This window comes from Nomia melanderi, chromosome 14 (assembly GCF_051020985.1).
Source record: "Nomia melanderi isolate GNS246 chromosome 14, iyNomMela1, whole genome shotgun sequence".
Taxonomy (NCBI): domain Eukaryota; kingdom Metazoa; phylum Arthropoda; class Insecta; order Hymenoptera; family Halictidae; genus Nomia; species Nomia melanderi.
The window spans coordinates 11,840,606-11,866,556 of record NC_135012.1 but is presented as its reverse complement, the minus strand read 5'-3'; the positions used below and the strand labels follow the sequence as shown (position 1 = coordinate 11,866,556).

General features: G+C 37.3%; 2 protein-coding genes across 4 annotated transcripts in view; one reads left to right on the top strand and one right to left on the bottom strand.

The window, feature by feature from the left end:
• dpr1 (defective proboscis extension response 1) overlaps nt 1-25,951 on the top strand; it is a 441,194-nt gene that overhangs the window by 235,298 nt on the left and 179,945 nt on the right. The gene's annotated exons all lie outside the window — the stretch shown is intronic.
• Nucleotides 1-25,951, bottom strand: part of LOC116429080 (E3 ubiquitin-protein ligase MARCHF2) — a 111,307-nt gene that overhangs the window by 28,842 nt on the left and 56,514 nt on the right. The gene's annotated exons all lie outside the window — the stretch shown is intronic.

Here is a 25,951-nt window from a genome sequence, read left to right as displayed (position 1 = left end):
AGACAGCTGACGTTGAAAAATATATTACTTGTATGTACAAATGTGCGTGAAAGGGTGTATAAATTAAGCAGTCCAGCGCGTGTATACCTATCGGGCGGAGTGCTGCTTTAAACTTCCGAATAAATTTATTGGAGCGGTCCCTTTCAATTTAATACAACTGTTTTATGGGACTTTTCGGGGACGTAGTTTGCCGGAACTGTATATGCGAGTAATTGCAATCGCAGTTGCAAGGGAGGAAAGGATTTGTTTCGCAAATTGTTTTCGTTGCGATTAACGAAACGTATGAATGAATTGTGATCGTGATAAAACATTATCTGTTAATAGGACCAGAGAAATCATGAAATTACAAAGTAGATATACCTATTAATATATGTACTGAAAATTACGAGTATCGTAACTCGTCATTTTCTTTCGTACTACTTATTATTTTAATTACTGCTGGAAAATATATTTTTCTTAAGCAAAATTTGTCTCGCTTCAGACAAATATCTCAAAAAATTCTTCACAAAAGTTGTAAGTAATTATTTTCTTGCTAGAAAAATGTGATTTACTGTAAATCCGTAAACTACTTGCCATTCTACACTCTCGGTAACTACTGACTATCAAAGGAGAACACACTAGCCATCAAGGTCTCATTACCGCATTTGAACCAAATGTAACCAGATAACTGCGATAGGGTGGTATAATGGCGACCGCCTAGACCGGCGCAACGTGAAAACACCCATAAAGGGTTTCTCGAAACTCGTAAAAGTAAGACTTTCATTTAGACACATCCGTGCAATTAAACTTTACATATAGTTGAACTTATATTATCGCGCTATTAACAAAACAGCAGATTACTTATTGATATATTAGGAACTTCCTTTCATCCTATTCATTCGTTTAGGAGTTCCCTTTTATTTGTTACATCCATCGATTTGAAAAGTCTGAAAGCACAAAGTGTATTCACAATTGAATATAACAGCAAATAATTATAATATTATATAAAAATATAAAATCTCCAAGATTTCCAAATATTTTTATAAGATTTAAAGATTTAAATATTTCCAAATATATTAAGATCTCCAAATATTTTTCAAAAGTTGCCTTTCCTTTAATACAATTAAGCTCAAACATAAATGACCAAATACATTCGCGACTAAAACTATTTTAATTTCATCCCAGTATACATTCCTGATAAAATAACTAATGGAATTTCGTTGTATCACGAAATTTCCTTTGCCGGCTTCCGCGGGTATCCCCCCAAAGCGTGTTCATACAGTTCAGGCATTCCTTGATTCTTTAAACGTAAGGAGAAGGAATAAGCAATTCGCAATCCGCGCGGAACATAGTTGCAGTTAAGTAGGTAATTAGAACCGGCTCGCGAATGTAGTAGCACAATGCTCGCCGACCTACGAGCGTAATCAGAGGCGTGTGAACGCACCGAACCGCGTAATAAGTAGGTACTTTGCCAGCCATAATTTCTTCCAGGTGACTCGACAATTTTCTCGACGTTTCACCGCTGTTTTTCTGTTTTCCCTAAAATATCTGCATCCGCGATGCGCATCGAGTTTCCTTCGACATTTCAGGCTATCTTCTATTTTCTTGGAAATTTTGGTTTCGTTTGCTACTGTGTTCTATATAGGTACATTGGTAATATTAATTTTTCAAGTGAATTTATGTACACTGTAGTAGAGAATAATAAGAATACCAGATAAACGGTTGAAACGAGACAAAGATTCGTTTCCATTGTAAACGTTAGTCACTGTCATCTTGTCATTATCGATTAGTTAAAAGGAAAAAAGACTTCCATCGTAAGTCCACGGTTACTTTAAATATTAAAGGTTGACACGAGGTGAGTAATACGAGTCGTTTTTCTAAGTGGTATTGCTATTGAATAGTTAATATGTATTCACAGGTTGTTGTTCGTTAACTTTATACTACACATTTGTTGTAGTCACGAAACAAAGCTCAGCCTCTGTAAGGTTGAAACAACATTTTCCCGTAGAATATGACTACAAATATATTGCTGAAAAATAATTCCAATCATAAATTGAACAATCAATTTTATGGATCCATTGCCCAGCAGTTCCACTTAAGAATTGAACACTCGATTTCACCGTTGATACCGCAGTTTCGCAGCGGCCGCGATAAGCGTTCACAATTTTTCCAAAGACAAATATCACGTGCAAATATCTTTCCGCTGATTGGCGGCGCAGAGGAGATTGCGAAAACAAATTGGCGGTTGTTTATCGGTTATGCTTGCCCGAGTTATATACACCGGACCGTTCGGACAACGGAAAATATCCAGAGCCCCGGCGCGGCGCGGCCAGAGCGAGAATAGATAGGCGAGTGCTTTCACCGAAAGAAAAGATTTATTAAATTTTATTACGAATCCTCGTATATAGCCCGATAGAAATTCAATATTCTTTTATTCGCCGGCGCGCAGGGCCGCGGCGGCGAGCGCCGATACAACAAAGATCATGAATGATGGAAAACCGCAGAAACGTCGCTTTTTTTCTCCTCTCCCTCGGCCTCCCGGTGAAAGGCTCGCCGAATTGATCGGCGGAATCATCGGCCGCGCGCCCTAAACGCTTACTAATAAAAACGTTCCATCTTCTGTAATCGTGCGCGAGCCAGGCCGGCTGGGCTGATAAATTTTCGCCCGGCTGACAGAGACGATGTATCGCGTCGTTTCGGTAGATAAAAGCCGAAATCACGGTAAGCACCGCCGATAACCAGACTCTCGGGGTTTTTGCGTTTACGAGGCGAGAGGATGAGAGCGGAGAACGAACGCATTTAATTAAGTGGATCTTTTTTTAGTTTGCGCTAAGTAGTGTTTCAGTCTTAGGTTAGTCACGGGTATCAGTCGTAATAGGTATACGGATAACGCGATAGTTTGAGTAAATGAAAACTGATTTTTGTGGTAATGTGGTAATTGGTAGTTTATTATCGGTAATTTGATTGTAGAGTAAAATTGGTAGAGCAAAATGGGACACTCGAGTAAAATCATATGAAAATGCGAAATCTTTATTTCTACTGAATCGAAATAGGTAGCTGAACGTACTTAATTGTTGGCTGATATAAATAAACCATAAATATATATAGATAATTCAATGTTTTACGAGTAAGAGAATATCGAAAAACGGAAGACATTACTTCGCTGTAAAGCGCCTGATGACACTCAAGGATTACACTTACTCTCTTTTCTTTCTCACTCTCTCACACTTGGAGTTATCACACTTCACACTCGCACTCCGGGTCATAGCTTACCTATTATTGTTTGTCGGGCGCCGCTCGGAAAGTCGAGCGACCGGTGACCTGCCCTAAAAACACGCATTCTTTTTTCAGGGACGCTCGATCGCATCTAGCGGCTTCCTACACATGTACGACTTTGTAAACAAAAATCACAAATAAATGTGTCATCTGCTTTTCCTGCACTGGCGCAATCCAATCGGTCAGTTTCTATCTCATCCTCGATTAGAATTTGCTACACGTTAATACGATTGCCTGCAACCAATTGAAGCTATAAACAAAGCATTTAAGATACAGTTTGGCATGGTACAAAGAAATAACTTTCCTCTCAAAAATACAGCTTAAAGAGTAAAAAGATAAAAGAAAATTGAAACATCTACGTAACATCAAAACTCTCTATCTTTCCACTGCTCTAATCGAACAATAATTTAAACACTGCTCCGCAGTCGATCGGAACACCGAGAACTTATTTCACCTGTGTCACGCGATATCAACTCGATGCGAGCTCTTTATCTATGGTCGGTTTTACCCGAAGTCCGTTTACCTTACTTTCGCCTAACGCTTTTGAAATCGCCAATTTCCGACGACCCCTAATAACCTCGGCCGTTACTAAAATCCTCAAAGCTCGCGGATGAAAACGAGGCAAAACGAAAGAAGCCACATTGTCCCCTTTATTCGCGGTGAATCAAAATACTTCCCGTTGTCCCCGTATCAAAGCCGTATTATGGAACACCGTACCGCAGGATCCGCGCACAATATCCGCGGCACAACGTCGGGATGCAACGCGAGCGACTCGAACCGCGTAATCAAACCGTAAAAATACAAGCAACGGGGGCGGGGGCGGCGGCAGCTCACCAGGAATTCCGAGGTCTTTGATACCGCGGATTCCATGCAGAACATCTCGACAAACGAGGCCCGACCTGCGCGAGGATCTCAGGAAATGGAATCAGGTGGCGCGTCAAAGAACGTTTGACGGCGTCCTCTTTCGATAGGAATCCTCGGAGGTTCATCGGTCCGATGTAAATACGATAACTTCTGGCCCGGTTCCTTCGGAACTCCTATGCAGACGTGAAACAGGACCGGCGCCTCCACTTCCCGCGAGGACGAAACGCAATTAACCCGTCCGTCTTGACTAGCGAACTACCACCCGTCGCGACCGCAATCGTCCTTTGATCGGGCGCGTCTAAGATTGAAATATTAATTACGACGCAACGGGGCCGGCGTCCGTCGAAAAATGGACGTGTTCCTGCGATCGTGGGAATGAGGATTTAACCCTTCGCACTTGAATGTCACGCTCGAGATGACAACAGAAATTTGTTGTAGCGCGTTGAAAATTGTTTGAAAAAGTATCACACTTGGAAAGATTATAAAACTGAATCTTATTATAATAATAAGAAATAAAATAAATATAAGACGTTATATTCTACCGCTGTAAGTTACTTTAATTTATTTCCCTAAAAATAGATACAAGTTTGTATCCAACAACATTTAAAATAATTCGAGTGCAAAGGGTTAAAATTATTAATAAACAAAATTAGTTTACATATGTACGTAAAACAAGTAAAAACAAAGCTCTTCGTACAAGGCTTTGCCAAATTTCTGAACTAATTTCTAGCGCATGAGGTTAACCGTTAATCATTTGCTATATTGGTCACAGCAGATTTTCATTTCGCTGGAACGGAGTCACAACTACAAATTTTGTATTTTCTGAAAACTAGTTTTGAACATTATTATATTTTTATGTACATAATACATTTATTATTTATTTTAAGTTATATCCTCATGTTAGTCATAGTATGAAACGCGTACTAGTATATTAAATTACCAACTACACTCTTTGAAAAAAGGAACTGCGTGACAAACAATTTCGCAAACAAAACGCTCAAAGAATTAAGCTATGATTTCATATCGAGGAAAGTTTGAAACAAGAAAAACTGTCGAGTAAAATATTCAGTCGGAGAAACTTTTAAATGAACTTATAAGGGAAGAGGAGATTATAAATGAACCGTGAAATGATTCTAGAATTTATTTCAAGTCGGGCTCGCAGTGGAATATCATTCGTATTTCGTTAGATCTCGCGAAGCACTAAATTGATATTAGTACCTGCACTGAAACATCCCAAATTCAGTTAATAATACTAACGGTTCAAACATTAACCGGTAGATTAAAATCTTCACACTAAAGTGACGCGAATTGTTAACAAACAATAAATATTTCAATAAACACACAAATCATTGTAAAGTATAAATTCCATTCAACACAAATTAACCGATTTCAAATAAATAAAATTAACGAAATTTATAGTACAAGTATTCCCAAAGCCCTCTCTGTGGTACGGAAAATTTTAATTACCAGAATCAGCACGATAATTTCAATTATGAATTCATATTGAAGCGATCTGTATTAATTTATTCCTCGAAAAGCAGAATTATTTACAGTGCTTTTATATTCATCGCGTTCCTCAATTTGTAACAGCAGAGATTTTAATAAAGAAACTTCGGCGCGATCCGAGCCGTATAATCGGTATTCTCGTTGCATAATGAGCAACCCGGAGGAAACGATTCGTCGACAATCGCAACAATTAAAGCGTATCTGGCCAGATTGAAGAATGGCTCTATCGAGTACACACATCCCGATGAGGAAGCGGAAACGGAATGAAAGCAACCCCGTAATCCGACTGGTCGGAAAATTAAGCGAAAGAAATGGGGCCTGTGTTGTACGTGCGATGCACTTTTACTGCATCATCGGGGAGGGGATATTTGTTGGAATGGGATATCACTACTAGCTTCTTCTGTGCCTGGAATTTTAAAGCGCTGCAAATTACGTTTGTTTTCTATAGTCTTCGGATATGCCCTGGCACACGATACAAAGGAATTTGTACGATGGTTATCTTTCCCCGAACCTGCGCACTGATTCTCTTAAAATCTACTCTCATCTTGTTTCTTTTGTTTCGCATAAATTTCAGTGAAACTTTATTGCCCTGAAATTTATTTGTGTCATTAGGAAAGCGTTGGTAAATATTATATGTGCACTATGTATCCACGTCTTACGGTATTAGTGAAATAGTTAATAAATTAGTAGTTATAGTGTAATACGGTTAAGAATCAACGTTTAATTAAATTAGTTGACGAGTCAATACTTCTCGCTTGGTTGTACATAAATGCAAATTAATATTTTAAATTAAATATTATACGAAGGAAATTTAGAGTTTGTATTATGTGTTAGTGGTTTATTATCCAAAATGTTAAAATAGGTATTTACTTCAAAATCGTCATCCATTGTCTAGGTTAAAACGAATAAGTTATACGATTGAACGTGTTGTCATGCAAATTTCGTGTATTATATAAATTTGAGATGCAATAAATATTTACAGCACTGGGCGCAGTGGACTAAAGGAAATATTTGCATAGCCGGCGCTTTCATAACAGTTTTATGTAAAGAATACCAGCTGTACGCCATATGGATTTTTGGAATATTTTATCTTAGAGGAAAATCGAGTTTAGGAACGATAATGACTTATTATTTAGTTTAACGCAATATCATTTAGGACAACTTACAATAAATATTACTTCAGCTCACGCGTTAACATAATTCTATGCTTAAAAAATCTGATAAATATCGATTAACGTCGAAAAATTCAAATAACTCCATTGTCTCATTTTGTCTCTTTCAGCCACTCGAGATTTTCTATTATTTTCGTTTTCACCCACCAATATACACGATGACAGAGAATTACAATCCAATCGTTCACATAATCATTGAGCTTAACGTCTTCAGCTTCTTTCTCAACTAAAGGGGCGATGGTTACTTTTAAGCTGTCTACCTTCGAAATTACTTTAACATCGCTAACAATTCTAGATGCTACGCTAGGTATTGGTTTTTATTGTTCGCTGAATTAGCGAGCAGCAGGGCCAGAAGGAGGAGCGTGGATATCCTGTAGCAGTAGTGAGATATGCATTTAGGCCGGCAGTTAGCATAGAAACTACGAACATCCACTTGGCGGGACTCTAATCTAAACTAATCTCCTGCAATCTCACGCAGTGTCACCTATACATATTACATGCACTCCGGAGTTTATTTGCCCGAAATATTTCGTAGGAGTTGTATCAATTCCGCCGCGGCGGCGGAGTTGTCCGGAATAATTGGATTATTCTAAAGAATAATTTAATATTCGCCCGAACAATTCAGGAATCTATGAGCGCCGCTAGACGTTTCGGGGGCATTTTAACTGCGTTTAACTCTCGCTAATTATCTGCAACTGCGGCGCGCCGTATGAATCCGAGTGAACAATGAATCCGAATGTACCGGCGGTTAACTGAGTGTTACAATTCGTTGCTAATTCGGAGGTCGTCGTTCGCTGGGCCGAGAACTGTTTATTAAAAATTCGGACCAATCTGAACTTTCCTGGACCGCAGTCACGGTCAACGTGTACATTGAAACGTTATACGTATGGGAGCGACACGAAAAGTGATCATCGTGAGAAATGAGTCTTTTCGTTCATTTCGTTTGCTCTTGTTCCATACGTAAACACTAAATACTTTGAGATATTTATTTCTGATAGTTACTGATGAATTCAATAAAATCATGAATTCTCTAAAAGTTTTACCTTTCATTCTCGAATAAAATCATTTGTATTACATTGTTCACGTCCATGCAATGCTTAGAAACATTTCGTCATTCGCAACATTCATAATTCATATACAAAGGAAAATAAATTTTACTTTACCGTTATACTTTTCAATTGTACCTTTACCATTTTTCTCGAAACATACAGAATCAATTTATCCACTACTTTAATAAGAAAAACAAAAAGATAACTAAAAAATGGGGTTTAAAATAGACGACTAGGACGCATATTCCTGCATCGTATCGATGAAGATCGACGTAAACATTTAACAAACAATGTTCATCAAATTCGATATGCGATATTCCAGTGCTAACGACAAAATCGTATCGTTCAGAGTCGAGAAAGGTATTCCACATCAAGGGGTTAACATTTCAGGTGTCTTTCGACGCGTTCGACGGAAACAGTGTTGAAACAGCATCCTAATAAACTCACCTCTCAATAATCGCGAACACCCCATCCAATCCGCAACGACGAATAAAAAGGATCATCCCGTTGAATTCGATCGCGAACAGTAACCGAGGAAAGCCAAGCTGTTAACCAAGGACAGGTTGTCAGGATCGTGGAAGAGATACCGATGTGTATATGAACGGGGGCTGATGAAAAGTCGAAGTCGCCCGGAACAATGAAGCGCCGGTGTTTCCTGCGTAGGTAAATTGGATTGGCAGTTTATTGGCAATATTCGTTTGCGTGGCGTCACGCCAAGGCTTCGTGTTCCCTCTGACCGACAAAAATCTCGTCCTCTCTCCGCCGGTAATCCCCTCCGCCCTAGAGCTCTCTCTGAGCTTGTCCTCTATCGTCTACACGCCGAATGGAGGTTCCCGGAGCCGAGCAAGGCTTGAATATCTCATCCCGCCGACAATAGTTCCGTACCTGCTGCCAATGCGTCCCAGTGACACTGTTTGTTAGCCGGGACAGTCGCTGAACAGCAACGAGCATCTGCATATCCTTAGCTTCTTTCCGTCGGTTGGCCCGGGTCGAGTGGCCTCCTCGATATTTGAATTTCATCCGACCCGGACGGACTCGCAGCTGTTCCCTCCCCGCCGCTGGCAATTTCAGAAATTCGATATTGGATCCTGCGGCCGGCCGTTGCCGACCCTTTTCCAAATTCCTGCCTTCGGTTTTACGCGAATTTAATGTCCAAAATTCTCTGACCTCCGTATTATACCGGCGACTGGCCGATCGCGCGGAGATATTCGCCGGTTGCGTTTTATAAGCTCGCTCGCGTTTGAATTTGGCTCTTCGAAATCGAGGAATGGGATTTTTTTTTGGAACCGATAATTGTGTTTGTTGTGTACGGAGAATTTCACGGATGGATATTTGATTTTTGGGAATTAGCAGTTACGTTCGTCTGTGAACAGGAAACTTGCAGAGGGAATTCAATTTTTTGAAAATTAATAATCGCAGGTTTGTGCGAATAGGAAGTTTCATGGGTTTTCGATTTTCGGGGACTGTGTAATTACGTCTGATAGAAAGGATTATAATTGCACGTTTGTTATGGAAACTGTGAATTAGATAAATGAAAACTCAATTTATCGTGCAGTAATAATTTCGTGTTTGTTTTGTGCGTTTACGGAGCGGGAATCATGTTTGAATTGCTAGATGAAAGGTTATGATCTAGAATTGCGAAATGTATTAATAAAATAGTTTATTCAAAGTGATTTTTCGTCTTTGTATGAAACGTTCTTTTTTAAGGAACATAGTTTAATATTTCCACGAATATTAAATACAAGAGATCATGTGAAAGATAAATTCCTAATTCCGAATTGTATAAACGAAATTTAATGGAGACTCATGATCAAGATCATAACGTTCTATCGTATTATGTACATTACCTATTAGTTATTAATAAGCACAATAATCATTTTCGAATAGTAGATTGAATAGTAAACCGAATAGCAATGATCGCTAATATGGTCATTGTGGAATATGAAACATCGTATATAATATTATATTATATCGTTACAAAGGAATTCTAATTGCTCGTTCTATGAATTTACCAAATATTTCATTGAACAATGAATAAATATTCATTTGAAAAATGTCTGTTCAAAAATTTAGTACAATAATACGAGATTACCAACGGAAAAATTACACAAATCATATATTTCGATACGCGTCGAAAAATACATTTCCAAAAAAATGTGTTTCATTAATATAAAGTATATACTGCTACTTTGAGCAAACCACTGATTGAATGTAAAAACATGAAAACATTGAATTGCTCGTTCCAGTGAGTTGTTTTTTTCATTTGGTTCGAAATGCCACGGTAGTACAATGCTTTTTATAGAGAAAGCGTCGTTGGAATAGTAGAGTTCCCCAACGAATCGAATTACATAGAGAAATACGATTCAATTTCCAGAAAATTCATGAAGCGGCGGGAGCAGGAGAAGGAGGAAGAAATTTAACCGCAGAATTCAACCCCAACGTTGATCCTGAACTCTGTCGCTAACCGTAGCATGACAAGAGATCGATAACAAAAACGACGTTTGTTTTCTATTCCTCCCATTCCCTAGAAGTAAGGCAATATCTGTTTCCAACCGAATTTCTTGTATATAAATTACCGAACCGATACTTTTACAAAATGCATCTGCATTGTTTTCTCCGAAACCATGGGAAATATAATTAATTTATTCCAAAAACAATATTACACAAAAATCAAGATCTGAAAAACGAGTTCAATAAATAATTGATTCCTGCAGCGTTGACTTACATAGAAGATAAATTTTCTTTCTTTCTATGCAAAGCAAAATATACTGTTTAATAAAATACCAGAGCAAAGTTATGCTTATGTTTTAGGAAACTGTTAATTTTAATGAATATTCTCATAAATATTTTTCGAAGTGTTTGTATGTAGTATAGAAATATTATAACAAAAAGCTTAAACGTTTCGAATCTTCGAGGAATATTAAAAATCTACTGAAGTATTGAATTGATACAAAATATTTAAACGAAACGTATTATTATAATACCTCGATTCAACACCATCAATTCTGAAAGATCTCATACTCTATATTAATAATAAAAAACAGCAACCTAAATTACATATATCACTGTCGCAAGCTGTGAACATGTCCCATCGCATTCGAAGAATAGTCATTCGCGAGTGCACTACACCGAAATTTCCACGCGAACGAAACGAGAAAAGGACTTTCGAGCTGCTAAGTTTCGAGATTTCCATCGAGCTCCTGATAACCGTTAGTTTCGATCATATCGTCCCGCCTTTTGTTTGAAAATTCCCGCGTAATTTCGTGCCGCTCGCAAAGAAGCGCGGCGAACTATGCCATTAAAGGCTTTTAGTCGGAAGAATAAATTGTTTCTGAAATGCCGCGGATTACCTCGGAGCGAGACATCAAATATACACTGTATTCGAATCCTGTCGTGACTACGATACGAGCATGGTTACTCGCCCGGAGCCCTCTCGTTGGAGTTTCCTCTTCGACGAAATAGCGAGTGAGTCCCCTCTTGATTTCTCTATTTACCTTACACTTTTCTTTCCTGCGCGGACAGCATCTGCGAATATTCATGCAGCCGCTCGGAGTTTGAAGATCCGAAATAGGAAACGGAAACGAGGTCGTGTATAAAGGGCACGAGCCCTTAGCTAAAATAAGAAATGTTGTTTTAATGAACACGGTCAACGGGATACACGCTCCTGGAAGTGTTTGAAACGCGGTCTCATAATAACTGCACTTTTAAAGGCGAATAACGTACGCGTTTCTCCGTTAGTAAGTTTTATTAAGTGCTGGTAATGGTAATTCTATGTGTAACGAAAGACGAAGTGTTCGTTAAAAATGACGAAACGTGCAGTGTTACTGAACAGTGAAGATTTCATTGTAGGATAATCTTAAAGCGCATTTTGTGTAAAGAACCGGGGAGAAATCACGTTAATTGAAATATCAAGTTTTATCTCTTTTTATATGTTTCCTTTGAATTTCCTAAGCATCACTCGTTACTCGTTAATCCGATTAAATAAGAAACGACGAGCACAAAATTAGTCGTTAAACAAAACGAACGTTACTTTACATCACAAACTAAAAATAACTAATATGTTATTTGTACATCTTCATTTAAATAAATCGTTCTGTACTCGGCGCGAATACATACATTTATACTTCGATACAACGAAAATAAAACTTAAATACAATACTGCAGCAAGTAACACACATATTTATCACGCTCGAATAACGTTATCATAGAAATAAACGGAATGACTTTAAACTCTCACTGAAAACAATATTCATCTTACAATTAAATAAAAGGCAATAATATATATCAGATTACAACACAAGATACTCGTGCGATCAAAATCATATACACCAACATCTTTAAACGGTAAACGCGTGTTCCTTACATAACTAACTTAATATAATCCAAGGTAACTTATCCCGACCTATCCCAGAGCCACATCTCTAAACGGCGAACGCATGCTCCCCATAAAACGTGCCTCACGTGATATTCGTTAATATGAACCGAGAAGATTTCCACGGCAGATAAAAACCTGTTGCGGAATACGGCAGTTTCAAGGGTGCCTGGTTCGAAGCTGTTCCGCATACGATTCGCCTACGTCTACGTCCGCCGCGCCGCCGGCCCGGGGCCATAGAAACGAAACAGTATTACACGATATTCGAAGTTATCCGCGAAAGTGTACGCCGCAGGAATATCCGAGGCAACAGAATGTCCCCGTCGTTCCTGACTCCGCCGATTCCTACGGGGACAGGAAGCACTCTTCGCGGCGGCGACGACTCTCGTCCCGGCCAATATGTCCTTCCGCCGCGAATCGCCGATACGCTCGTATCGGGAACGGAGAATTGCCACCGGAAACGCGGTCTTACGCCCCTCCCCGTTTTACCGCCTTTATTTCCCGATGTTCTCCGTTCCTTTTTCTTCTCGGCTCGCATAGATCCCGAAATTTACGGCATCCACATCCCCCGGCACTAAACTGAAGAAGCGAGACCGGTTGCTCGGACGTAAATCACGGCTCTCGCTGAACACCGAATTGTTAATCCCTCGCGTCCGAAGAATTTATGCTTTTTCGATCAGTAATATGCATTAAATTCGCTTGATTTAATTTTATTGGGTTATAGTAATGCGGATCTTGTGTACTTATTTTTGAAGCTTGAAATAAATAGGACTTTCTTTTATGTAGTTATGATGGATAGTCTATAGATAATGAAGGAAAATGTATTTTAGGTTTTAATGAGTTTCGATTATCTTCGTTTTTAAGATTCAAAGTATATCTTATTATTTGCGGGGTGATTCGGTAATTCAATAAGACACTTGGTAATTTATTGGAGAAAATTCGAGGGGCAGTAAAATCGTGTGTGTGCATAATGTGGTTGTGATATTATAATTACAAGAAAAATTGGTAAATTACCTAGCTATTGGAATAAAATTGAGTTTCCGATCCGCCTGGATATAGGATCGCAAGGGATTAATACACAAAACTGCAATACTGCCAATATGGTCATATGATATTCAACTATGAGCCTGTGTCAGAAAATCCAATATCAACGTTACCCAACGTTTTTGGAACAAAGGTCTCGAACTGGTAGCAGTAGCACTGTGGTCTGACACAGATGAAATTTTGTTGTAAAAAGTTTCAGATAAAAGGGACAGGAGAATTCAACCGAAAACCAACGGAGTCACAAAGAAATAAGTTGAAACGCTATTTAAATGTATTAAGCAACAATTCAGTCGACAACCCGTCAGGAAATAAGTGATTGAAAAGGATAAAAGCTATAATATAAAAAAAAAGATTAAACTTTAAAATTATTTCTCCAATTATGTACTTAAAAATTTGAGTTTACATAAAAATCCGAAATATATTCACAATTTAATCAACGAATAAGTATTGTTTAGAATAAATGTCTATCGATTCGTGAACAGGGTTTCGTTGAAGTGAAAATCTGGCGAAAATTTGAATTCGTCAGGATTCTCGAGGATTCCCAGGGACCGGTTTACACTGAGCGTCCCTCGGCTGTCTCAGGATCGTTTTTCATTCCGATCCTGTGAATCGATGGGGTGCATGACTTGCCGATCGGCTTAATCTTGTCCTTTCCCGGTGAACTTCGGATGAAAGTTCGCATCCATCTTGCGCGCAGTGTTCCGCGCTTCAGCGACAAACTTCGATAAGATAACTGGAGCACGCTATCCTGCATTTTTATGAGCGTACATATCGCGCGCGGAGAAATTAGAACAATATATAAACCGTAAGAAACTAATGGTTTCTCATTTTAATGACGAATTTAAATCTTTACGTAGCAGGAAAATATAATTTATATTCTGAGAAAAATTTACAGTAAAATTAATCGTTGCCTTGATAATTAACGCTAGAACTACCGAGCATTTAATACAATTGATATCTGATCGCTATAAAAATTGGAACAATAGATTATTTTCAGTTTCTTTGGACACTCATAGCATTCGAGTGAAACTATTTATTTTCAAGATCATTTCGAATATTACCTTTCGTACAAATACTCTTTAATTAGTATTGAACTTTTCGTTTCCTTACCAAGATAATACAAAAGAGAGTACAATTGTAATTTTACTAAAATGAAAAGAAAATTCTCTAAAAATATTTTTAGATATTTCAAGAGACACATAAGGATAACGATAGGAATGACAATTTTAAAGGGATCGGTCAAAAGTAACATTATTTTCACTCGAGAATTCTGGGAGTAGCAGTACGGCGAAAGGGTTTTGAAAAGTGCCGCGTCTGATCAATATAAACAACAAAAGTCTTTCAGATGATGGATCCTTTCACAAGATTTCGGGCGTTTTTACGTGCACGGAGATACAGCGTTCACGTGACCGCCTGTACCAGTGCTTTCGAGTTTAGGGCGCGTTCCCAGTGGGACGGAGTGTCGTCGTGCATACCGAAGAAGTTTACTTTGATGCGTTCTCCCGGGTGCAACACGCTGCATGCAATCTGCAAATGTACTGACTAAGTCGTGTTTCGACAATTCCTGCTAGCTCTCCGCGTAACAATGCTCGCTGTCAAACACACTGCTCTTTACACGAACTAAATAATTAATATTTCTTTATCGCAAGAAACGATGGAGGAGGCTTGATACAATCATCCCTGTGCAATGTTAATTTACGTTAATAAAGATTCTGAGTGACTCGTTTGAAAACGGAACAGGTTTTCGTTTGGATTTGTATAGAACATATTGTGATTTATTAATGTGCAGTATTATTTATACTATTTGTAGAAATAAATTTAGCGTCTTCATGAAGTAAATTCGTTATCTCTGTATAAAAAGTCTCAGATGTTTCTATCCTTAAAATATGAGTGAGTATTATTGACAATATTGTATTTCTATTTTTCAGACAGAAATGGGAGATTTCAAAATGTTTATTCAAATGTTTATTAGTTTTTGTCTTTCCTTCTGTTTCTTTATTCAACGAGAAAAATGACCAGAAAAATTGTAAAAGACCACGTAAATAGAAATTCAGTTTTAATACGAAACAACGGTTTTTTCTGAAATATTTAACTGTTCATTGATGTAAACGTTTCGCCCGTAAATTGTGAACGATTATACGAGTTAGAAATTTGAATGGTCGGAAATGAATATATTGAACATTAGTGTGTAACAATGAAGCAAGCAGCTTTCACCGTGCGATTCGTTCCATTCAACAGTGCTTTATTGTTTCCACCGTCGACAATATTGATTATTCATAACATATTTCTATCATAAATAAAAAAAGGAATAAAAATTGAACGTTTATCAATGTACCGTATACACGTATCGTAGAGAATTTAATACGACTATTTTTTCTGTTATAAAACACAATCAATTTTTAACTTCCTATAGAAAAGTCATTCGATGTACTTTGAACGTAACTTCTAAAAGATCCGTATTCTCTTATTTTACGAGCCTGACTTTATCATATTATACTTCAACATTAAACATAATAATTTCCTTTGTAGTCGCGTAAAATCTCTGTTTTACAAATTTGCGAATAAAATCTGCAAAAAGCACTTTAACAAGTTTCCCAGCAGACCATTTTATGAAGAATTTCGTTCATGAGCGAATCTAGTTTTTAAGTTTTGATTTTCTCATGCAATTACTTTTTCTCTTACTTTATGTAAAAATTTTCATATTTTTCGATTTACTTAGTTCTCAAAAATGAACGATGTAAGCATAGTATGTTACAGGCATACAAATGATAATTTATCTACCTACCCTACATTTCTTTCGTGATTTTTTCATTTATGTTTAATTTGGTTATAAGATTTTTATAAAGATAAATCCATTATTTTATCCCTTTATAATTAAAATAACACGAACCAACGGATATAGCTATTCCACTCCATAATTTAACATCTAATTACATTACACAGAGTCTGATATTAAATAAACATATAAAAATATCAGAAAACTCCATCAAATCGAATGTTTACAATTACGTCACACAAAGTTCGACATCAAATAAACATAAAAAAAATATCAACTTTGCTCTATCAAATCGAACGTTAATAATTACATAGCGCAACGTTTGACATCAAATAAACATAAAAAAATACGAGAAAAATGTTCTCTCAAATCGAACGTTTATAAATAACTTACACAACGATATCAAATGGACATTAAAAAACATAACTTTGCTATATCAGATCGAATATCGTCTGCCGAGTGCGAAGTGTTAAAAAATCACTCGCCAAAACGTTCCGCTTGTCGTCCGAGCCGAAAAAAGCCGCGCGCGAAGAGCGCATTCTCGGTTTCTCGGTTCTCAGTCGCACGGAATTTCCGTCGGTGGTCGCGCCGATATAGGGGCGTTTAAAAAATCGTCTATCGGAATACTTGTTTACGTTTTCCAGGGGTTTATATCTGCGTCGGCCCCTTCCTGCGCCGTGATTTATGACTCATAAACGTATCCCGCCGTGCAGACCGATTTCCACAAATATACGGGAGATCGAAACGTTATTGCGAGCCGGCCGGGTTATACGTTCCGCGCGCAATCAGCGGATTAAATCGTTATCCGCGCCGCGGAGAATTCGAGATCTATTTTTCATTCACCGGAGACGCTGGCTATCCAGTGACACCCTGCCGTCAAATGTGAAGTTGCGCGTACACCAGCGACATGGCCAGTTTGTACCGTGGAAAGAACACTTCGTGGCTACACTGACGGTCTGGTTGGTTAGTTTTTATCTTTCCTGCTATGCTAATTTGCATTTGTTTATGTGTTTACGCGTAACCAATCGCAACTATACGTAAACGCACAGTAGAAGACTCTTTTCTTGCTTTTGGTCCGTCTTGCTACACCGAATCATCTCCCTGATGACTGTAGGGGGATTACTTAATGTTCAGACTCAGGAATGTACTCAAGGATACCCAACTATAGAGCGCTATTTCTCATGAAAATTGAATTTGACAAACGCGAATTCTTTGTTTGGAAAGATGTCGGAGAATGTCCATTGACCGAAAAGATATTTTATTGATTTTATTTCTTGTTTCCATTAAAAACTTAAAGGATACACTTAAAAGAATTTTTTCACCGACTGAACTGAGCATTTCTATTTATTTATTTTTCAACATAACTCTCTACTATAATTATAGTTATCTCTTCGCGTTACTAATTTTTTATACCAGTTGTACAGTATTCTTAAGCTCAGGTTTTTATTATTTATGTATCGAAAAATTAGATATTTTTCATTTATGACAGTTTAGTACAAAACTGATTTTCAGAGTACATTTTCTAGAGTCTGAATGAGTAGCTCAATTTTCTTAAATTTGTATAATAATAGTCTGCAAGTGAAACGATACAAATACAGTCACCCACGCGATTTCAAAACGCAAAAATTCTATCGATCGAGTACGTATTAAGCGTAACAATTGTGTCTCGTATATCCATTCACGCGCATTATAGCACTTATCTTAAAAGCTCGAAAGCTTTCGTGATGCCTGTATCGGCCGTATTCCATCTGCGAATGGAAAAGATTACGCACAAAAATGCCATGAAATGTCGAACAGCCTGGAAAAAGGCTTTAGAAGTTGGTCATGCATGGGACTGCTATAGTATAACTCTCGTTCGCCGAAAAAAAGAGATTGTGAAAGTATAAAATCCGTGTTTATTGCTTTGAGAAAGATATCATTAACCGTGGCCGAGTATTAATATTCCATCGTAAACTAAAATTTCACTTTATCGGTTGCTAATAAATTTTCGATAAATTCATATCGAATTAAATTACCCTAGAAATATAACTGGTAATAGTAAACCGTTGAAAAAAGCGGTTTTGACTTTTTTATGCTCACCTTAAAATGAAAATTTAATTAAAAGATGCATTTAGATATTATTATCAATTTCTCAATATTGAATATCTGGAAAAATAACGTTGATACAAATGAAATAAACGTAATTATTCACAAATTGTTAAAAATTATCTTTCAATGCGACTTCATAGGGCTAACACAAATCACTTCTAGCATGAAGTCAGACGTGCTATAAACGATAAAAAAACATGAAATTTAAAAAACAAACCATCGCATACACTAATTTTCACGAAAACATACAAAAATGTTTTCAGCCGTTTATCGATGAAAAAGCGTTCGCCATCAAAACATGATATTCTGATTAGCAAAAAGAAACATCAAATTCATATTTCGGGCACGGAACAATAAAAGGTTCATATTTCGTTCGAAACATTTCAATTTCGGTTCCAACCTAAAAAACAGATTCGCGCAATTTTCATGGGAAACAAATCCGCGATCTAATTAAACTTCCTTTCAATTAACACTTCGGGTCAACAAACGCCCCCGATGCAGCCATCGGTCGCGCAGGAATCGTAACGTTAATCGATCAGAGCCGCATCCGCGCGTCGCGCAAATAACAATAAACTTCTCATCGAATATGTAAATACGCGCGCGCGCGCGAGAGCCGAACGCCTATAATTGAACGGCGTTTATCTCATATTCGATTTAATGACCGCGATAGCCGCGAACCCCGGAAGCGCGTTTATACAATTCAATGAAAACATTAATCCGCCCGCCGGAAATTGAACGCGTCCGATTGTCTCTCTTTTTACAGGTGGTTATTTACCGGGCCAACAAATAAATTTCCTTAGACGCGGGGGGGTGGCCGACCTCGTTCGAGAGCTCGACGACCAGGGTCGTAGATCTCGACCCGCGGCTCTCTCCTTCATCGGGCGTCAAATGCGCTGTCAAATTCCACGCGTAGACCCGGACATTGTTTACAACGATCCCGGCAGTATCGGTGTCGTATCCGCGCGAGAGGGGCGGTTCATTATTTATGAGGTCGCTGAAACGCCCCGATCAGCGCTCATTCGAAATTGACGGGTATCGATCTCACCTGTTCGGAAACGCTCCCGACAACCCGACGTCCAAGTCGCGATGAATGGCGCCGCGAGCTCGTTCAGCGGGGTTGAGGGCTGCCGTGCGAACATCGAGACGCTGATGCTGCATCTTTGATGCGTCGAAGGGTAAGATTCCCGCTCGTGCACGCACGGGAACGCGCGACGACGTTACGCGGAATGAGAGAGGTCTCGCACGTTCGAAGCGGCAACCGCTTAACCCTTTGCGCTACGAATTTTGTTCGCAGTTTTCCCTCGGTAACTCTGTATCGTTACGATATTTTATTTGAAATGCATTGTAAAAGATTCTTCTTGTTAACGATATTCAAAATAACAGAATAATATAATCTATTCGAAAAATATCTTGACAAAGAATCACACCTGTGAATAAAACTATGTCGCGACATAGGAGCGCGAAGGGTTAAGGGCCTGTATATAGCGTGAACGTTGTCATTTATTTACTTTTATTATCACTCAGTTAACTATGGAATTTAGTTTAAAAAATCTTGATATATTTGAATATATTCGAATGGGAAACCAAAGCGAAACAAGAGAGAATTGCATCTTTATCCGATAAAACAACTGATTCACCCTTAATAAAATTAGTATAATTCCAAGCTGAAAGATGACGCGTATACTCGTGAAACGCCGTTAATCGGTTAAGCATCTACACCTCCTTACGCCAATACACTCATTCGTAGCATCCATAAAGCGATTACATCTGCTAGCGCAGCAGTCGATCAATTACAAATGGAGGACTAATTTCACGGCCGCGTCCCGCGTCGCGCGGTTGTCCGCGTTGTGTGTAATTTCCGTCGCACGAACTTCCGCCGTTGCCGGGGAACAATAAGAAGACACTTCTGCGCTCCCCGCACAATAATATTGCCGATTGACAAATCGGTTGAACTGGTTTTGTCCTTGTCCAAGGAGGCGGGCCGCAATCCACGGAACTTCTGCGGATTACTTGGACGATAGTTCGAATGGCGAGAGGCATTCGGACGCCGGGCCGGTACTCGCAAATATTTCCCGTGTGAACAATGGACGCGCGCTACTACGTCGGGATAGATCGTTACCCGCCGGTGCCCAGCGTTTCCAGTATTCGTCCGTGAAATTTGGAATTCCGCGCGCGGTTTGATATACCCGGAATGAGGATGCCGGTCTCGATATTCGATGCGGCACTTACGATCGACTTTTCGGATCGAAGGTGTACCTACGATCCGCCGTCTCGCGGAATTGTTATTCCCCCGAACTAAACTTGCTGATTGAATTTTTGAACGGCGTTCCCCCGTAGACTTTACATGTCGAGCGAACGTTATTCGACGTAACGAGTCAGGAACGACGCGTAAATCCAGTATGATTGTTATTTGCGAATAATCGATATTGAATGTATTCGTCGATGACAGATAATAATTGAATTTATTCGTTATTTTGAACTTTTACTCGATGCTACGTGTGATGTGAATAACGTAAACGAAATAGCCTTGTTATTATGAATATGAGTAATTTGAATAATGAATAACCGGATAAGATTAATTATTTGTGTTGTTCGAATGACGTTTCATTCGAATGTCCAACACTGAGACTGTGTAAAATTTAATTTTGATGCTAAAATTACCAGACGGTTCAAATTGAACCATTTTGGAATTTTTGGTTTGCAAGTATTTAAATTATTGCAAGACTCCTGCGAAAAATTGTAAAATAAATTTGTACATTTGTACAGATGCAACGATAAGGGACCCATAAAATCTTGAGAAATGTATTGTTCTAATTTTGATAAAAACTTAGAAATAAGTCACTCCAACTACTCGTTAGTTTTAGCGTTAAGATATTCTGACAGTGATCAGATTTCAGTTTCACTTGATTTTCTATTTTAAGCTATTCTGTATATAAAATAAAATTATCTTACGTTCCCGCTGCTTTAAACTAAATTCCGTATTATTTCCTGTGTAGTTAATGAAGATATTCATTCAATTCTAATTTCTGGATATGAAACGTACAATGAGCATTATAAGGAGCCTTACGATAATCACGGGCAAACAGTTTTCGGCGTTTTTTGGGGGTAATTTTCGTTTGATGGACAAAGATCATGCCGGAGTAAGTAAATACGGGTAAAACGCTTTCGAAGCTAGAATTTGCGGTTCATGATTGCTAAACAATGCTCCTCGCCTAAAATACCATCGAGGGCAGATACGTATGCCCGATTCCTCTTGGGAAGGCAACGAAGGAACGATAATAGCTAAATTTCTGAATGTTATTCTCGATTCATGATTGAGATAGTTGAGTCAGTTGGAAATGACGAGATAAGCAATAGTCTAAGAAAATGGTACTAGTAATATCTGTTGTGGTGATATTTATTGTAGAATGTTATAGTAATATTATTAGCAGTAAAATATACCTTACATGTGTAATATTATAATTAAATTATTACAGTATTGACATTCGATTACTTTTATCGTCTATCAAGATTATTAATATGGAAAATCAAATTTTACTTAGTCGCAATTTCTTGCAATTTACTTATAAAAATAAGAATTCAAAAATATTTTATTAGTTTTAATGATTTCGAAGATAAAAAGGAAACGAAATGCTATTGCTTATTGTTTTTTGGTTGTTAGTTTAGTATTTTTCTCTATTTATGTGTTAACTTTGATCGTGTAAACTCTCAAGCGTTTATTTTTATTACTTTTAATCGTAAACCGAAGAATATTATTCTTTAAATAAGTAATTAACCATTTTTCTAAAGAATATTATACTTAGTATTAGTGTATTATCAACGTAATCACTTATTTTCATCCAAATTTGAATGAAACACATCTATAAAGAAGAATTTCTTATTTTATAGGTTATCAGTACATCTGTTCTGATTATCGCATAAACATTCCATCGAGTTCAAGTTTAAACTTTATCGCAATCCTGTTTAATTAACGCTCTACCCGAAAGTTTGTAGCGCCTCTACAGTATTCAATTTAATTAATCTGAGGATTCTGGTGCATAATACTTGTATGATTGTCAATTCCCAACACGTCCTGATGGTGAATGATTAGGATGCAGTTACTTAGTAAGATTAGTTTGACTAATTAGGGCCCAATTGGCGTATTGCTAGATTAGTTACTGATATCTTGTCTAACAGCCAAGCAGAATTTCAAAGTTCCATTTAATACATTCTATTTTAAAATTATAATTACTTGATACACTATATCAGCCATATAACATAGGAAACACTGTTATAAAACTTAACACTGAAATTCCGTAATTTACTTATCTCATGAAAAATCGCGAATATCGAGGGGAAACTATAAAAGAAACATATTTCATCAAACTATAAAAATTCTTACATTGTACAGCATCTAATCCACTCTGCGACAAAAGATAATTCTTCAAAAATTATATAATTAAAAACAATTATCTGAGCTCTAATATTATTGCATTGATAACAATTAACATGTTACGTACTTTGTAATTTTTTATTATAGATACACTATCGGTTAAAAGTTTGGGGCCGATGTATCGGTTAAAAGAAGAAGTTCCATCTTTCGAAAACAACTTTTATCGGAGAATTTGTGCGTATGATAAAGGAATCTGGACATATGTATATAGGTCAAATATAAAGATACATAACTTTTGTTTATTTCATTTCGTACATTTATGAGATATATAATTTTTCATTTCCGACGTGACACGTCAAGCGGTCCGAAACTTTGGACCGGCAGTGTGTATGTTACGTATACAAACTGTTTGTTCATTAGGAAGTACGTATAAAATGAAATGTTTCTGAAAATTATCCCCAGTTCAAAGGGGTAGTTGCTGCATTGAAAAATTACTATATAATACATGGGTGTGTAATGTAATCGCTTAGCATTTACCTTGTAGACGTTAATTTGCAGCTGTGTAATTACTGTGCAAAAACGTCTCACAGGGTAAACGCTTGAAACGATTTTAATTGTATGCTTCTATACCAGCCGGGAAAGTGTAGTCGCAAAATTAATTATAAAACGATCCCCCTCAGCCAAGTCTGTGGGCAGGCAAGTTTTCTAGGCAAGAAAATTCTATAACGTGTAACACGGTATGAACAAGGATTTACCATACTAATTACCGCGTAAAGCATTGTTTACAAAATACTGAACAAATTTTGGGAACTGACGATAAAACTTCTCGCCTTACCAAAGGATTGCTTTTCGCTTCGGTGGATTAAAGAGAACAATGTTTAAATTTCTGACAATTAATATCTCTTTTCAATTAATACAAAGTTGTATATAATATATATATATATAACGTCGAATTCTTTGCTCTGATTACTTTTTCATAGAAACACTTTACACCAACGCTGAAAACCGTAATAAATTATACAATATCAACAGAATTATAATAATAAATATTAACAGCACAAATTGTGACTATCTAATTGATACATCTATTATGCAATTCTATTACCAATAAACAATTACATCGTTTACTTCCCGTCAATCGAAATTATTCATCATCTATAATTTGATTTTCAATTACCGTGAAATATTATTATCAATCAAATTACACAGAAAAATCAATTCACGACATTCGTACAGAAACAGAAACTGCATTTCCATAATGGTTCGTATCCATAAAAATGGAATATCTTTCGCCATGACTGATTACAAACTCAGTTAAGTCTTTTATATCGTCAGATATTTTTCCTATCGATGTCATAACGTACCGTTAAGTATAATAAAAAATACAAGAATAAACAGTTCGCAGGAGATCGCATTTTATAAGTGCAGTACTAATTTAAATGCTATCAAGCGCATCACTTATCGCTAATTAAAGGATCTTAAAAGGAGGAAATTAATTGGATCCAGTGGCTGTGACGTGGTCGCGAGAACCATGCCCAGGAAACTCTTCGGAGGCATTAAACGGTTGGCGGACACGTTAGCGTGGAAAACAATGAGAAGCTATAGAAAGCGTTTCGCGAAACGTACGCCGACCAACCGAGATTTACGACGGCTTTCGGCGGTTGCTTTTCGTCGTCTGTGTTTCAAGATGTCGGTTAACCTTTGGAACTGCTGCAGCCAGCTGGATCTTTCACCCCTTCCAAAAATTTATGGCTTATTCCTTAACCCTTGTCGTACGATGACAAACGAGACCACCGGTGAAGATTTTTAGTTCGGACCAAGGAAAACCAATATTACGAGTCGAAGCAAGAAAATTGGTTTTTCGTTAAAAATGTTTAGCCGTTTTAAAAATAAAATTAATTTGATAATCGTAACGCGATACTGTGTGACAGCGATTTAAGAAATAAGGAGTTTCAGAGCGAAGAAGATGATTACATAGAATAGTTAACATTTTCGTCTGTTTTGACATAAACTAATAGAACATCAACCTAAACTTCCAACGGAGAAACTGAATTGTTCTCGACGAAGTTATCTGAAGTTTCGGTAAGGCGCTCGTGAAATCCGTTTATTTCCAAAATAATGTTGTTTCGCTATAACCGTAATAAGAAGGCACAGTGCTGAATTCTGTTTTATAAAGATAAGTTTTACATTTCATAGAACAACGAAGATATGCTCGAATTTCGCGATTGAATTTGCATGAATGTGTTACAAAATATCGAAAACAAATTACTGTACAATAAAAGTTAATAAAGTGTTATAACTTTGCAAGGAAAGGGGATGGGAAGTATCAATTCATCGGCGTGCAATTAAAATTTGGCGCTTACACGTTGGCGTCAATTATTCGAAATTTTATTCTACGTTTCGCGAAAAGAAATATATTCGAGAAGGATGCTGAAGTTTCACAATTGAATTTACGATAACGATTTTATACGATATCGAGGCTAAAATAATACACAAAGATAGTTAATAGAATATTTTACATTTGACGCGAGTACGGTGAAAAAGAGGGGAAAAGAGAGGACTTTGTCACTGTGTAATTAAATCCTGTGGAACGCGTTTTTCAAGATTCACCGTCAATTATTTTATTTCCTCTTTTATGAAGGAAATATAATATAAATTCTACATTCCTTAAAACGATAGCGGGAGCTTAAATTTTAGAGGGAAAAAAATGGCCGTGTGAATAATGTTAACGGAATAATTTATATTTAACGAGAATAATATAACATGAATAATGTTAACAGAATAATTTATATGTAACGAGAAAACAGAAGTGAATGAAAATGTATTGCTTAATAATTAATGGACTGATTAATAATTAGTAGATGATAAATGCATATGGAATACGCAACATACTTTTGTATACACACGATAAGAGATATATTCGTAGTATGTACGAATAATGCAATCTCTCTCCAAATTTCTCTGCGTTTACCTTCGTTTTTAAAAAATATACACTGGCGCAAAGTATTTAAAATATAGAGAAAATTGTTAACCCAATTTTCAATGAAATTCATACGCATAGTCCAGGTGTCCCGTGTACTGCACACAAAAATTTTAAAATACCACCCTGCAGATTCTCCATCCATTTCCATTGAATGCTATATTTTAAATGGGGGAAAGTAGGATAAAATGGGACGCCATTGAGGAACGTAGAATCTAGTAAATACTGTAGTTATTTCGTTCAATTTATACTGAAAGGTGAAACAAAGTCTTTCAAACATCTAACATCGAAACTTCTTCACAGAATATCTTTTCACTTTTAGTCGAAAAATAATCAAACTACATCGAGAACTAATTAGAACCATGTTTGCAACATCATCTCGATACGAGCTCTTTCTCTATGAAAATCATTACTGTCCCTTCACCCGACTGGTCCGTTTCACTCTGCGTTCCTTGCATTCGCAATAAACATCC